Below are 13,684 nucleotides of genomic sequence, written 5' to 3' on the forward strand. Positions count from 1 at the left end.
CAGTAAGGAATCTGCAACTAGAATATGTCTCTACCAGAGAAGGCATTACCATGAGTAAGTAACTTGTGCAGCTTACAGAGACTTCTAGTTGCAGATTCCTTATCTTAGAAAAGATACCCAAGCAATACCATCCCTGGGTCTGCGAACCAAGATCATATTAGGAAGTCCTGCAGGACCGAACAGGCAAAGTAGCTGCCCCTACGGACCTGACTGTCCAGGCAATAGTGTTTTGTAAACATGTGCAGTGATGCCAACGTTGCTGCCTGACAGATGTCCAGGACTGGAACTCCATGTGCTAATGGACTGGTTGCAATTGTTGTTCTGGTAGAGTGAGCAGGCTCTGGGAGATGCTATTTAGCCAATGCGTAGCACATTTTAATGCAGAGAACCACCATCTGGAGATGGGTTCTCTTCTGCACTGCCCAACTTTTCTTCACACCCACATAACCCATAAACAGTTGATTGTCCACCCGGAACTCTTTGGTACTATCAAGGTAGAATGCCAACGCTATTTTGCTCCAGCTGGTGGAATATCTGCTCTTCCTTAGAAGGATGATGGGGTGTGTTAAAAGTAGGCAAGGTGATGGATTGGCTTACATGAAAAGGCGTGACCACTTTTGGCAAAGTGAAGCCCTGGTGCAAAGCACCACCATGTCAGAATAGATGGAAAGGAAGGGTGGCTTAGATGACGGTGCCTGCAGCTCACTCACCCTGCGGGCAGAAGTGATGGCCACAATGAAGGCTGTTTTTAATGTGAGCAGCCTGAGTGGACAGTTATAAAGCAGTTTAAAAGAAGCGCATATTAGGAAAATAAGAACCAGCTTCAGATCCCATTGGGACATTATGAATGGTGGAGGAGAAAACATGTGGCTAAAACCCTTCAGGAATCTACTATCAATAGGAGATTTAAACAAGGAGGGTTGGTCAAGTAATCTCAGAAAAGTAAAGACAGCAGACAAATAACCTTTGATGGTGCCCAAAGCACAGCCCTGCTGGATCAAGGAAAGCATAAACGAGGGGCAGAAAGGGGGTCAACAGACGTGCCTGTGCAACATGCCACAAATTTGTTCCATCCATAGGCGAATACCGTTTTGGTGGAGGGACGCCTGGCTGCCAAGATAACGCTACAGACTTCCAGCTGAAGGTTAAAAGCTGTCAACTGCTGCGGCTCAATCTCTGTGCAAGCAATAGGAGTCTGGACAGGTCGAGTGGAGAATCTTCCCCAACCATTGTGACAGAAGATCCTCCAGAAGGATTGATGGCCATGCTCAACAACTCAGGATACCAAACACTTCGTGCCCAGTCCGGAGCCACAAGGATTGCTTGGGCCTGGTTGCTCTTGATCTTCTTGAGAACTCTTGGCAAAATGGTATGGGCGGAAAGGTGTACAAGCCTGAGCTCCATGAGAGACAAAAAGCGTTGCCGAGCGAGTGCCGCCTTGGAAACTCCAATGCACAAACAAGCTGACATTGCACGTTCTCTGTGGAGGCTAACAGATCTAACCAAGGCTCTCCCCAATGCTGAAAGAGACCTTGGGCACCTCAGGATGGAGATGCCATTCGTGATCGACCAGGCATTATCTGCTGATTTTGTCCACCCTGGTGTTCAGAGACCCAGCAGGTGCTGAACCACCAGGGCCATGTCCTGAACAGCAGAGACTTCTGACAAAGGGTCTACCACCCTACTCCAGCCTGCTTGTTGCAGTACCACATGGCGGTGGTGTTGTCTGTGAAACCATGCACTACCTTCCCTTTGAGAGAGGAAAGGAATGCTTTCAATGCTAGCCTGATCGCCTTGAGCTCCAAAAGATTAATGTGGACCCCGGACTCCACAGAAGACCAGATGTCTCTGATCTCCGCCTCTTCCATGAGACCACCCCATCCTAGGAATGACCCATCTGCAACTATAGTCAGATCTGGTTGAGGAAGGGAGAGGGATCTGCCTCTGACCCAATCGCGGTCCAATACCCACCACTGCAGATCTTGCACAGTTTCCTCCGAGATCTGGACCATGTCAGAGAGATTACCCTGATGCTGCGCCCAGTGGAACTTCAGGTCCCACTGCAGAGCCTGCATACGCCATCTGGCATGTGTCACCAGCAGGATGCAGGAAGCCATAAGGACCAGCAGCTCTGAGTCATTCTCACCAGAATTCAGAATAGAGGCTGAAACATTGGTATAATTGCCTGAATATCCTGGACTCGACACTCAGGAAGATAGGCCCAAAATTGCACTGTGTCCAGAACAGCTCCGATGAAGGATAGCATCTGAGAGGGAGTCAGGTGTGACTTCAGTATATTTATAGTGAACCAGCACACATCATATTGTGAACTTAGCTGCGTCTCTCCCATCAGAAACAGCTTGGGAGAGAATGGCCCGGGTCTCCTCCGGGACCTGTGACAGCACCTGCGCAACCATGTCCCATAACATAACGTATGGGTGTAATGGCCCAAAATGCATACCGTATTTACTGACTGCAATGCCAGGCTGGAGGAAGAAAACAAAGTCTTCCCAAGCTGATTCAGCACCTTGGATTCCCTACCAGGGGGTGCAGAAGGGAATGCGCCTGGAGACGTAAAGGCTTGGATAAGAAAAGCTCACATGGCTCGAGTGCTGAATGAGAAACACTGGGTCATTGGAAGCTCATCTATGGTGGAGGGCGATTGTATTGTTTACAGGAGCCCCAGTGCTGGGTTTGGGCAAAGTCCCCAGCAGGATACCAGTGAGGGCTTCATAAAAGGGCAAAAGACGTTCAGAAGAGGAAGAGGGCTGAAGTATCTCAGTCAGGATGTTAGTCCTAACTGCCACCGAAGGCAGCTCGAGGCCCTAGACCATGGCCGCTCTTCACACTACCATGGAGTAGGACGCTCCCTCCTCCGTAGCCACGGTGGGGAAAAAAGCATGTTAGCATCAGGGAAGTGTCCAGACCACTGGCTTTACCAGGGTCTGTACGCCAGTACATAGGATCTTCAAGCTGGTATTCTAAAACTTCCAGTGACCACTCCCAATCCTCACTCTACCTCCAACCCAAGGGAATAAGGGTCAGGATCCAACCTAGGGAGCAAGGTCCCTGTCAAAGTCAGAACTCGGGTCGCGCAATGTGGGTCCAGCTGTGTGTCAGAGTCTGCAATGAGGATGGGCATGGGCGGTGTCAGGAGCATCAACGTCGGAACTATCGTCAGGGTACATCGCAGTGGTACGACCGACGTCGGTTCGGACCCTGGAACGGATCCATGGGTACCCTCTGGAGCCCAGGCCGAAGCTGCCGGGGTTGAACCTGAGGGAGCCCCTGCCAGCTCTGCGGTGCCAGAAGGCACTCCAGCAGAGTCGGATTGCCCAAATATGAGGCGCAAGGCCTCAAAAAATTCATCGAGTTGGGCAGAGGTGGCTCAGACTCCCAGAACCACGAGGAGGTGCGGAGCCGACCCAGAAGCAGGCTCTAAGGACAGAGGCCTAGAGCAACAACGCTCCTTTTTTCGTGTTGCGTCAGCCGACGGACAGGGTGAAGTCAAGAATGTTTGCTCTTCTTCCTATGCCTCAACTTATCCGATCGTCCCGGGGACTTGGAGTGGGACGATGAAGAATGGGAGCTCGGTAACTGTTCTTGGGACCTTACTCTCAACCGAGATCAGGAGCGACACGGAGTGGAGCGCCAGGCCATAAGTAACTTTAGAAAACCGCTCCCTCTAAGCTTTCAGATTCATGCCCCGGCACTCGGAGCACAAATGCGGGTTGTGGTCACGCTCCAAACACCACAAGCACATCAGGTGCAGAACCAGCACGGACATCAACCAGTAACAGTAGTCGCAGGGCTTTAACCCGGTCTTCTGTGACAACATCTCAACGTACCAGGAGTGAAACACTGAAAAATATTCGACAAAACATAGGAAAAGATTAGTCAAACGTGACTTGGGGTAGCTGTTCTTCGGATATGTGCTTGGCTGGTGTGGAAAGAAAATAACTTACATTAGCACACCGGGGTGGTGCCTACATAGTTCCTGTGAACTCATATCTGGCACGCACAATGCCAGAGACGGACACTGAGCTGACCAATGCCACCTAACGGCGCTCAGGGGTACTGCTTGAGAAAAATCTCCTGATCCAGATTGATGCCTGGGGCAATTTCTAAGGTAAGGAATCCGCACTAGATATCTCTATCAGATTATAGGTGTATTCGTTTAGACTCAGATTTCCTATGCGTTCTGCAGTTCCGGAACTTCTTCTTTTATTCTTGAATTGGTTGCTGTTCTCTCTTTTATGTAATGTTTATGAGGATGCCTGTAAATGTATCTGAAGCGTAAGTAATTGTTGGGGTTCTCAGAAGGGAACTGTAGATAACATTGTATTTTTGTTGTTTGTTGTGTATCGCATCTGTGTAGAAGATATCGAGGTCCAGGGAGTCCCAACCTTCTAGGCAGTGAACTAGGCAATCAAGCAATTCCGGCAGTGATGTGGTTTCTTCTTTTTCTTCTTTTATCCTATCCCCCTTTGCCCTCGGGTGCCGTCGGTGGAACCATGCAGTTGTAACTTGTTACACTGGTCAGCCCCATTTGGAATTGGGGGTCCAGCATTGTTCCTGCGGTTAGAACTAGGTGAGTGTGCGACAACTAGGGTTATTGTAGTGGTAATTCGTAACACTACCCAATCTCAAAAATTCACCATGACCTATAAAAAAAAACACACACATATAAGCCCCATCATCCACACGTGAGTGTGGATAACCAATACTGTAGCTAATCTGGAATGGAAAAATACAGTAAAATACTGCATAAGTGGTAGAGCTTATGAGTAAGCAAGTGGCCCCTTAGGTGATGGCAGAGACCAGAGAGTGAAACTAGCAAAGAGTAATAACAATTAGCACTGGAATAATGGGAAAAAGGTACATACAGTAAGAACTATTCAAAGTACTCATGGCATCCAGCAAACGAGCAAAGCTGTGCACATCTCTGCCTTTCATTACTCAAATTGGGTAGGCTCTCACACATATTCAGCATTTTACTGCATTTTTGCAGTCCAGATTAGCTATAAAATTTGTTATCCACCCTCACTCTCTAAATGTCTCTTTTCCATTGCAGGTTGGATTTTAGATATCATAAGGTATACCCTACACTTTGAGGGTGAGTATTTGAGATTGGGGTTATAGTAGTGGTAATAAGTAACAATGCCCAATCATTGGTAGATTAGGTCACACGATCCTGACAAAGTGCCCAGATGGGCAGGGACTTTACATGACATAAAACATGTTGACTGGCATTCTCATTTTCCTGTGAGCTGTACCGGATCATTGCCTCCAACACAGTAACCCTTTGTTTTTATTTATAACAAGAGATCCCATGTATTGAAGCTTTGAGGGCCTCTCTTAGTTATTTTTATACCACACTTACACCAATCTACACACACAGCACCTTCATTTACATTTCATCATGGTGTCTTATTTTAAAAGACCTCTGGCAAAAAGCCCCCTCGATGGGGCCCTTTCGGCACTGCATACTGGCCGAAAGAGGAGCTTACCAATGATGTAGCATGACCCTCGTCTGGGTGAGTGTGGGCTCTTGCTTATGAGCAATCAGATTCCCCAATCTGCTGGCCCTGACCCATCTGGCCCTACTGCCTGTTTTATTTCCTTTTCCGATTCTTTTAGGAACTTCAGACTCCACTTGTAAACATGTATATTTAGGAAGCTTGTATGCTGGACCTAGATGCACTCCCAATCCCCACATTAATGTGTTCTGACTTATGGATGTTGGAGTCATTGGTTTCTGTCCTTCCTTTACAGATGCTCCCAATCAATTTTTTTACCTCCTGTTCACTTTTACAGTTCCCTCATTCGGTAAAAGGAATCTTGGGGTTCCTGTCTGTTTTACACTCATAATACTAAGCATTTTATTCATCTGATTGGATTTTGAGACCTGGGTGAGCTGAAACCTTCTGAAAGTAAGCCTAATAAAAGGAGAGCTTTTGGAAGTCAGGAGGAAAAACTATATTTCATAAGACAATAGTTTGCTTTTGGTTCTCGGGGAACCTCCAGACTTGGTGCCAAGACCTTATCCTTGAGTGTTCTCAAAGCACAAATCAACCCAATCTTTGCAATGTGCATTCATATGCTTTACCTACCAGGACAGATTCATCTGCTACCCAAAGAGCTCAGTGCTAGTACTGTAGCTGTGTATGTACTGAAATGTGTACTGCCTCTCATCAACCACTAGAAAATCCTTAGACCTGCAAGTTGCTTTTCTCATTAAGCTACAGAGGATGCAACAGTATTTGCAGTTTGCAAGGTAAGTGTTTCAAAATACTTGACCATTCATCAACTATATGTAAAGACCTACATTTGCTCCTGGTAAGGTAGAGGATTTCCTTCATGACAACCTGTCCCCAAGTAGAAGACCCAGGCAACACCACACAGGGGCTTGCACCTGTCACTGAATGATTTCAAGATAAAAAGCTCATGTACAGGAGGTAATTTACTAGAGTACTTGGTCCCTAAGCCTGTCCACATTCGGTGAGAACCAATTAAATTTCTGTAAATTTGCAAAGCATTTTGTTCCACTGGTGGTAAGGCTCTGTTTTGTTCACTTTAGTTAGGTTACGTTCCATGTTGTGCTGGATTTTAAGTAACTACACATTTAACCTGTTTCACGGATTGTTACATTTGAGATATTTTATAGCAACTTCCACAGCGCCACTTCTTTTTTCAGCCAAACCCGCTTTATACCTTGCAATTGCACCCACCTTACAGTTGTTTATCTTTTCTTCACTCACAGTAGAATGTCTGCCTATAAACATTAAGATGTGTGAAGGACTCCTTGGAAGACAGGATTTGAGTCATATTCCTTCCATATTTAACAAAATGTCAAGAAATATGCTTAAATGTACACTTAGGTTTCATGTTTAAAATATACAATGAAACTCCCAATTTGATAATCGGAACTCCCTGCTCATTTGTAAATTCAGACAATGAACTGAATCGGGCCAATTCTTAAAATAGTTGGATGTTTAGCCATTATATGAACACCACAAAATGTTAAAATATAGAAATCAAACCACAGCACATAGACTAATAAAGAGACGGGCTTTGAAATACACATGGATAACTAGTGATTTTGAAATTTACTGAATGAATGTGCTGATAACTAAGTCTTCTACTGATCGCCTAAAAAGTCAAATTAAGGTCAATGCATGTTTTTCAATCCATCCATAGAGGCATTTCTAGGAGCAAAAAAAGATCACCTACACATTTATCAAGCTTCAAGTCTGTTGTGGTATTTGACTTTTTATGATTCAAAAAAAGAAGTTTTAGAAAGTTGGAATCATTAAATGTCTAATTTAAACAATGTTCAATACTTTATTAAAATACTCCTACAATTTCACAAACTAAGCCTAACAATTTCACTATGTTTAATACTCGGACAAGTTGTAAAGCTTTTTACCAATAATGTTCTGTCTGTTGAAATATCATTCAGAACTTTGAAAACAAAATGTCCTCAAGCCTTCTGAAAGCACCCTAATAATTTGCACACCATACATATATTAGTATTATAAACATACTTAAAAGGTAAGAGAACTTTTTATCCACCAAATCTAGAAGTTAAACATTCTAAATGATTTAAACTAATTTCAACTTTTACATAACCAAACTGAAACATTTTAGGCCATTTTTTCAAGCCTTTGAAAGGTCAGTGGGCTCTATCTATATAACCATTTAAATGTTTTATGATACATGTATATACTGAAATTACATGTGATTTATTTTCCGCATTTGGAATATAAAATTGTAATAAGCTCTAAAAAAAATTTCAATCAGAATATCTTTACTGCTAGTTTGAATATACTGTAGATGCCATAGTCATAACCACTAAACAAGGTTATTCGTTTCAGCCCTTTTTGAAGACAAAAAAAGATTATGCTAAAGTTTCTTTACAAATTTGATTTGTGGGCATACAGTTCAGTCTTCTGATGAATGGAACATAATTTGGGGTCTCAAAATTAATTTTAAAAAGTTGAACCTCTAAGGACAAAGTGACATGAACATTCATCTTTAATTGCACTACACAAATATCATTCTAGCATGTAAGGTGGAATTCATACTTCATAATAAATATAACATATGTTATGGTTCCACACAGTGCAGATGGTTTTTATGATTCAAAAGTAGTTTTTAGATAATGAGTTAACACACCCATTTTTGGAAAGGCATTGACTTCCTTTTACCAACAAAGCTTAAGGAAATTGTTTTGTAAGAATCAAATGTTTCAAGCTTTTTCCTCATGTGAAAAAGTGTACATAATATTTTTCAACAAAAACCATAACTATCAGAAAGATCCCTTTAGGAAAACAAAGGGTAAACTATGGTTTCAGGTTACACCGGTGGATGGTTATCCTATGTCCCCACTGGCGCAGTCACCAAATAACTATTGCTATACCTGTCATAACTTACAAATGGATGTGAAAACAAATGACAAAAAAGCTGATTTACACATATTTCTATCTACACATGTGTACTCTGTGAACTGAATATGGCGTGCATGGCTAGTTTTTGGAAATTACAGGAATATTACTTGTGTTTCACTTTTTCCTTTTCAAATAAATGCCTTTAACAGTAGTAGATCTAACTGTTGATTTAAGTAGGACCTGGAACCCTTTTCCATACCTTCTGCACCACTTGTATATTGGTCATTTAAGTGTAACTTGCATGTGCTGAAAAGTGTGGGAAAGGCATTTGCAAATGTTTGGGAATCTCCGCTAAATTAGACCTAAGTGTTGTTCATTACAGGATTGTGTTAAAAATAAACAATGCAAAAATGGTGGCTACTTTGTGACAATAATGGCAAAACAATAAATAACACTGAAGTGATGTAATGCTTTAAAGATGTATATAAAAACACAAAATAACTAAAATGGCCATAAACAGCATTAGGTGTACATATGGGTTTGGGTGTAAAGGTAGTGGTTTGTGTAAAGGTATAAGAAGCAGCAGAGGTAAAACCATATGTACAGGTAGGTGACGAAGTAGGCTTAGTGGTAGATGTAAAGATAAAAAGGTAAATGGAGCAGTAGGGAAGGAGGTAGAGGGGGACAGATGGTGGGGAAAAGCATGATGAATAGGTACAGATACGGGTAGAGGTAAAGGCAGAGCTAGGATAGAAGCTGGTGTAGAAGTATAGTAGTGTTAGGGTTAAGATAAGGGCAAAGGTTGGAATTAGTGTTAAGGTTAGGGTGTATGCCTTTTGTGAATAGTATGCTAAATGTTGATATGAGGTCTTTATTATTATGAAACTAATACAAAATGAAAAAATGCTTATATTACTTCTTCACTTTATTTCTTCCTTATGACATTCTTCATTGTCACAGATATCAGCTTATGACATTTTTGTATCAAATTTCTTTCACTGCTCCTTCATATACCCCAGTTAATGACCACTGTATACATTAAGTTGAATACTACATCTGTATTTACTATCAAGACTGTGTAGTGCATAGAGTTTCACTCGTTTTATGAATTAGTCATCCTATGTGTGCATATCTTAAGACTATTTGAAGGTGTAAACCAGGCTTAAGCCTGAAAAAGTGTTTATAAATCAGCCCTTGTTGTTTATGGGAGCTATGCTTGTTTAAAGAAAATCTGATTAGCATTAAAACACCAAAATTATCTGCTATAGCTGACAGCATCATAGATAAGTTCAACACATATATTGTAGACATTAGTGTTATGCAACAGGACAAATCATTTTGTCCCATAATATGTTGGCATACTCTGGGATCACTGGATATTTGAGAAAGCAATCTAAATTGAAAAAGTCATGATTATCTTATTTTTCTGGTTATGTATTCCTCTAAAAAGGGAGACCTATTTTACTATCTGCAGTGAGCAGCAAAGGGACCTACAAGTTAAGATTTGAAAAGTCAGAAACTTCTGACTAACACTACAACTGATTTGCAGCAGTCCTGGAAACACAAGTTTCAATCAACAAGTTACAAATAACACAGGAGGCATTTTCAAAGACTGTTTCTGTGATGCTTCTCTTTTAACATGCAATATCATTTGTGATGCACAAACATCCTGAACAATGATTTTGCCAGCAGCACAAATGTGTTGCAATCTTTTCAGATGGTTTCTAAATTGGATGATGATTTTTCTGAATTATTTTACATATTTTAAATGATAGAAGCACAAAAATGATGGGTCTTCAGATTTCTAGTTTAATCAGAGATTAAGAAATGTGTAATATCTTCTAGGACGATTTGTGCTCTGCATTCAGGAGTGCTGAGATTATATTATTTTAGACCGCATCTCTATACCACCTGTGCTTTGTTATAGACATAATACTAGGTTCTTTTGTTTGATTTAACCCACTGAGATGTACTTGTGATGTAGCTCCTTGACATCCAATCCAACTTCAAGAACAGTGGTTCCCAACTTGTGGTCCGGGGACCGCGAAGCCTCCTCAGGTGGTCCGTGACTGCTTACAGAATTAAATAATATTAACAGATTGGGTGCCCCAGCTTTCAGTAATGACTCAGTGGGGGGCGTCCCCGGAATCCAATAAATATTCAGTGGGGGCCCCTGGGCTCCAGTAATGATGAAGTGGGGGTCCACAGAAGTCAAAAGGTTGGGAACCACTGTTCTATAAGGTTTCGTACACTCTTACTACTCAGTAGAATTTCATTTCAATGAGGCGCTCTTTAAAAAATAAACAAGATCCATCTCTTAGAGTTTAAATTAATGTCTAGTCTACACATACTTCAAGCTATGTTTTTAATCAACTGAGTTTTTTCAACAGCTACCCGAGCATCATGCTAGTAGGTAGGTGATGATGCAATAGCATCTTTTAACTAGCATATCCTAAAAGATTAACACAAACTGGGGTCTGAAGTATTTAATCTAGGAAGGAAAGCTATTTTCCTTGTAGTCATTAAATTATGCGTCTATGTAACGATGCACATTGGTATCAAATGATGTCAGCCTTTGTAATTAAGCTCTTTGACAACATAGAAGGCAAATTGCATTAAAATGAACTAATGGGAAATTAGCAATAAGTTTGCATCAGTTTCTGCAACTAGGCTGAGCCATTAAGAAACATTTAATTCCATATATTTAACCACTGCAAGAAAGTGTATTTTTTGTGCCTGTTCTAATTTGAACAAACAATAGAAAGGGAATCAGAGGAAAGCAGAAATGTATACTAAAATGTGAAAAGGAAAAACTATGTCCGCCACATTCCCAATGATTATCTGCTTCTTAACTTTAGTGGCATGGAATGCTATACTTTTTTGCAGCTTGTTTTCTGAGCCTTCAAAGTGGCACAAGTAATGCAATAACAGGAGACAATGGAGAAGGCTCGTGACATCCCCTTTCTGTCTAAGAATATCTGCTGAACATCGCCTTCTCTTGTCACCTCATACTTCAGGTTCATAATTTTCAGCACACCATTTTTTTCCAAACTTCAATCTCCTCTTACACAGAGTAGTGAGGGACAACTTATTTCTTTCTCTTTTTTAAATCCTTACATTTTCTCCATAACTGAATAATACCAACATTTTACAAACTGAGCACCTAACTCGAATATGCCTTAATGCTTACACTGTAGGTGGTTATAGTCCTGGTTTGGGAAAGATACAGGTGACTGTACAAAATCGGATGCATTGGCATTTTAGTACTGAAATGCCACAGCTGGCAATTTCTCAGTTTTACACTGCCATAAAGCTATACATGTGTATTCTATATATGTGGGTCATGAAGTTACGGAAGCATGCAGTCCTGCATTAATACCATAAGGCAAAAGCAGCTTAGGAACTTGCTGCAAACGGTTTCCACCACATTCTTTACATTTGCCAAAATTCATGATCAGCAGTTCACTATAGACCATAGTTTATAAATGCATGTATATATCTTTTTATAGCTGCTTTAGCCCATAACATTTGTCAAAGGCGGACAGCTGACACTGGTTCTAAATTGTTATAATCAAAGACCAACAAACTGGTCCAAAGCAGCTTTGATAATACCATGTAGCTCTCTGTTAGGCAACAACGACTGAAAAATCGTGTGGATGATGCACTGCAGGCAACATCGGAGGATTTGTTCACCTATGTTATTTAGGGGCACTGAAAAACACTACAATATGTAATGCATGTACAATCCTTCATTTTTAAAAAGGTATTTGGGTAAAAATTAAGCAAAAGGTTGAGTATCTTGCTGTGTATTTCTGGTTTCTATCCCTACAACTATACCCGCTTATTTATTTTTGATGAATCTAGAATTACTGATCACCTAACTTCCTATATTTTTAATTTTCTAACTAAAAATATACCTTGTCACATCGTCCGACTACTGAGAAGCCATCTGATATCTGTATTCATACAACCCTCTTTGGGTGCTCATTACTTCAAAAGCAAATGTGTATTACTCTTCTGTGTTTTTGTTCCAAGAACAACTTGGCTCTACTGAGTTTTATTTGCTACTTCTGTAACCATTATTCATATTTCTTAAACCACAGGTGCTGTGTGATAGAGTACATAGGAGCCACTGTTGTACAGGTGCACCGGACTCCAGTTCAAGTGTTCCCAAGTCACTGTTACTGAATACAGCTACATCTCTGTCAGGTACAGTGGTCTATGTTGGCAGGTCAGGGAGGGTCACACTTTACGTTCTTACTTGTTAAGAGAATGATCTTGAGCCTCCTAACGTTTGTGAGTCATTAGCTGTGGCAGTGAGACACCAGGGAACCAGATCCAGATTCTTTGAGGTAGCCACAGTGCATCCCAAACACACCAGAGAACATCAAGAAAGGGCACAGTAGCAAGCTTTGTTTAAGGCAGATCATTCTTTGTGGAGCCAACTCCTTTTGCCAGCCTATCATTTACAGAAGAAATCAATTATGGTGGTTTCTTGCCCGTCTGCTCTCAATCTCAGATGTTCCGGTCAGAAGGTGGAGGGGAAAAGGGTGCCGACTTCTAGTACATGAGCAGGGCAGGTTGAAATTGGGGGATCACTGGGAGGATGCAGTAGACCAGGACACCACCTACAACAATCTATTCACTTCCCTTCCTTCCAAAACTATCTGGTAGCAATAAAACCATAAAAAGGACTTTGTTAAATTTATCCGTATTAATAAGAAATAGTTTCAAAGGTTTTACTGTATTTTGGAAGTTGATAAACCCAAAAAGGAAATCCAGCTGGCATGCATAAAATATGTATCGTGGAGCCTTATAACGTTGACAGGAAGGTTGAGGGACTATTAGAGAGACTAAAGCTGTATCCTTAAAAGTGAATAAGGATCCCACTGAAAAACAACTTAATGCAAGGGCTTAAATCTGGTCAACTTGCCGAAATTGTTCTCTGAATAAAATGCTATACCGTTACTAAAACATGGCAGATTAGTACATGTCGATTTTGCATAACATATTTCAGATCATATTTCATATGCTCTTATGGAAAAACTTTCACACCAAGACTGAGTGAATGTGCACCCCCAGATCATGATTCTGCAAGAGAACCATTATTATTGTGCTATGGTAATCATTAAATAACATCAAAAGTAAGGTCTTATGCGTATAAAAATATTAGAGAAGAGACCATTTCTAAATGTACCAGACGATTAAAATCATATAATCAGTAGTTTCGTTTTACTCTTTTAAATCATATTGTGCTCCAACAATAAACAGACCTTTGGATAATCATAAACCAT

At 41.2% G+C, this 13,684-nt stretch overlaps 1 protein-coding gene across 4 annotated transcripts in view; it reads right to left on the bottom strand.

The window, feature by feature from the left end:
- Positions 1–13,684, bottom strand: part of NRG1 (neuregulin 1) — a 1,391,739-nt gene that overhangs the window by 308,736 nt on the left and 1,069,319 nt on the right. The window lies entirely within an intron of this gene.

This window comes from Pleurodeles waltl, chromosome 1_2, assembly GCF_031143425.1.
Source record: "Pleurodeles waltl isolate 20211129_DDA chromosome 1_2, aPleWal1.hap1.20221129, whole genome shotgun sequence".
Classification (NCBI taxonomy): Eukaryota; Metazoa; Chordata; class Amphibia; order Caudata; family Salamandridae; genus Pleurodeles; species Pleurodeles waltl.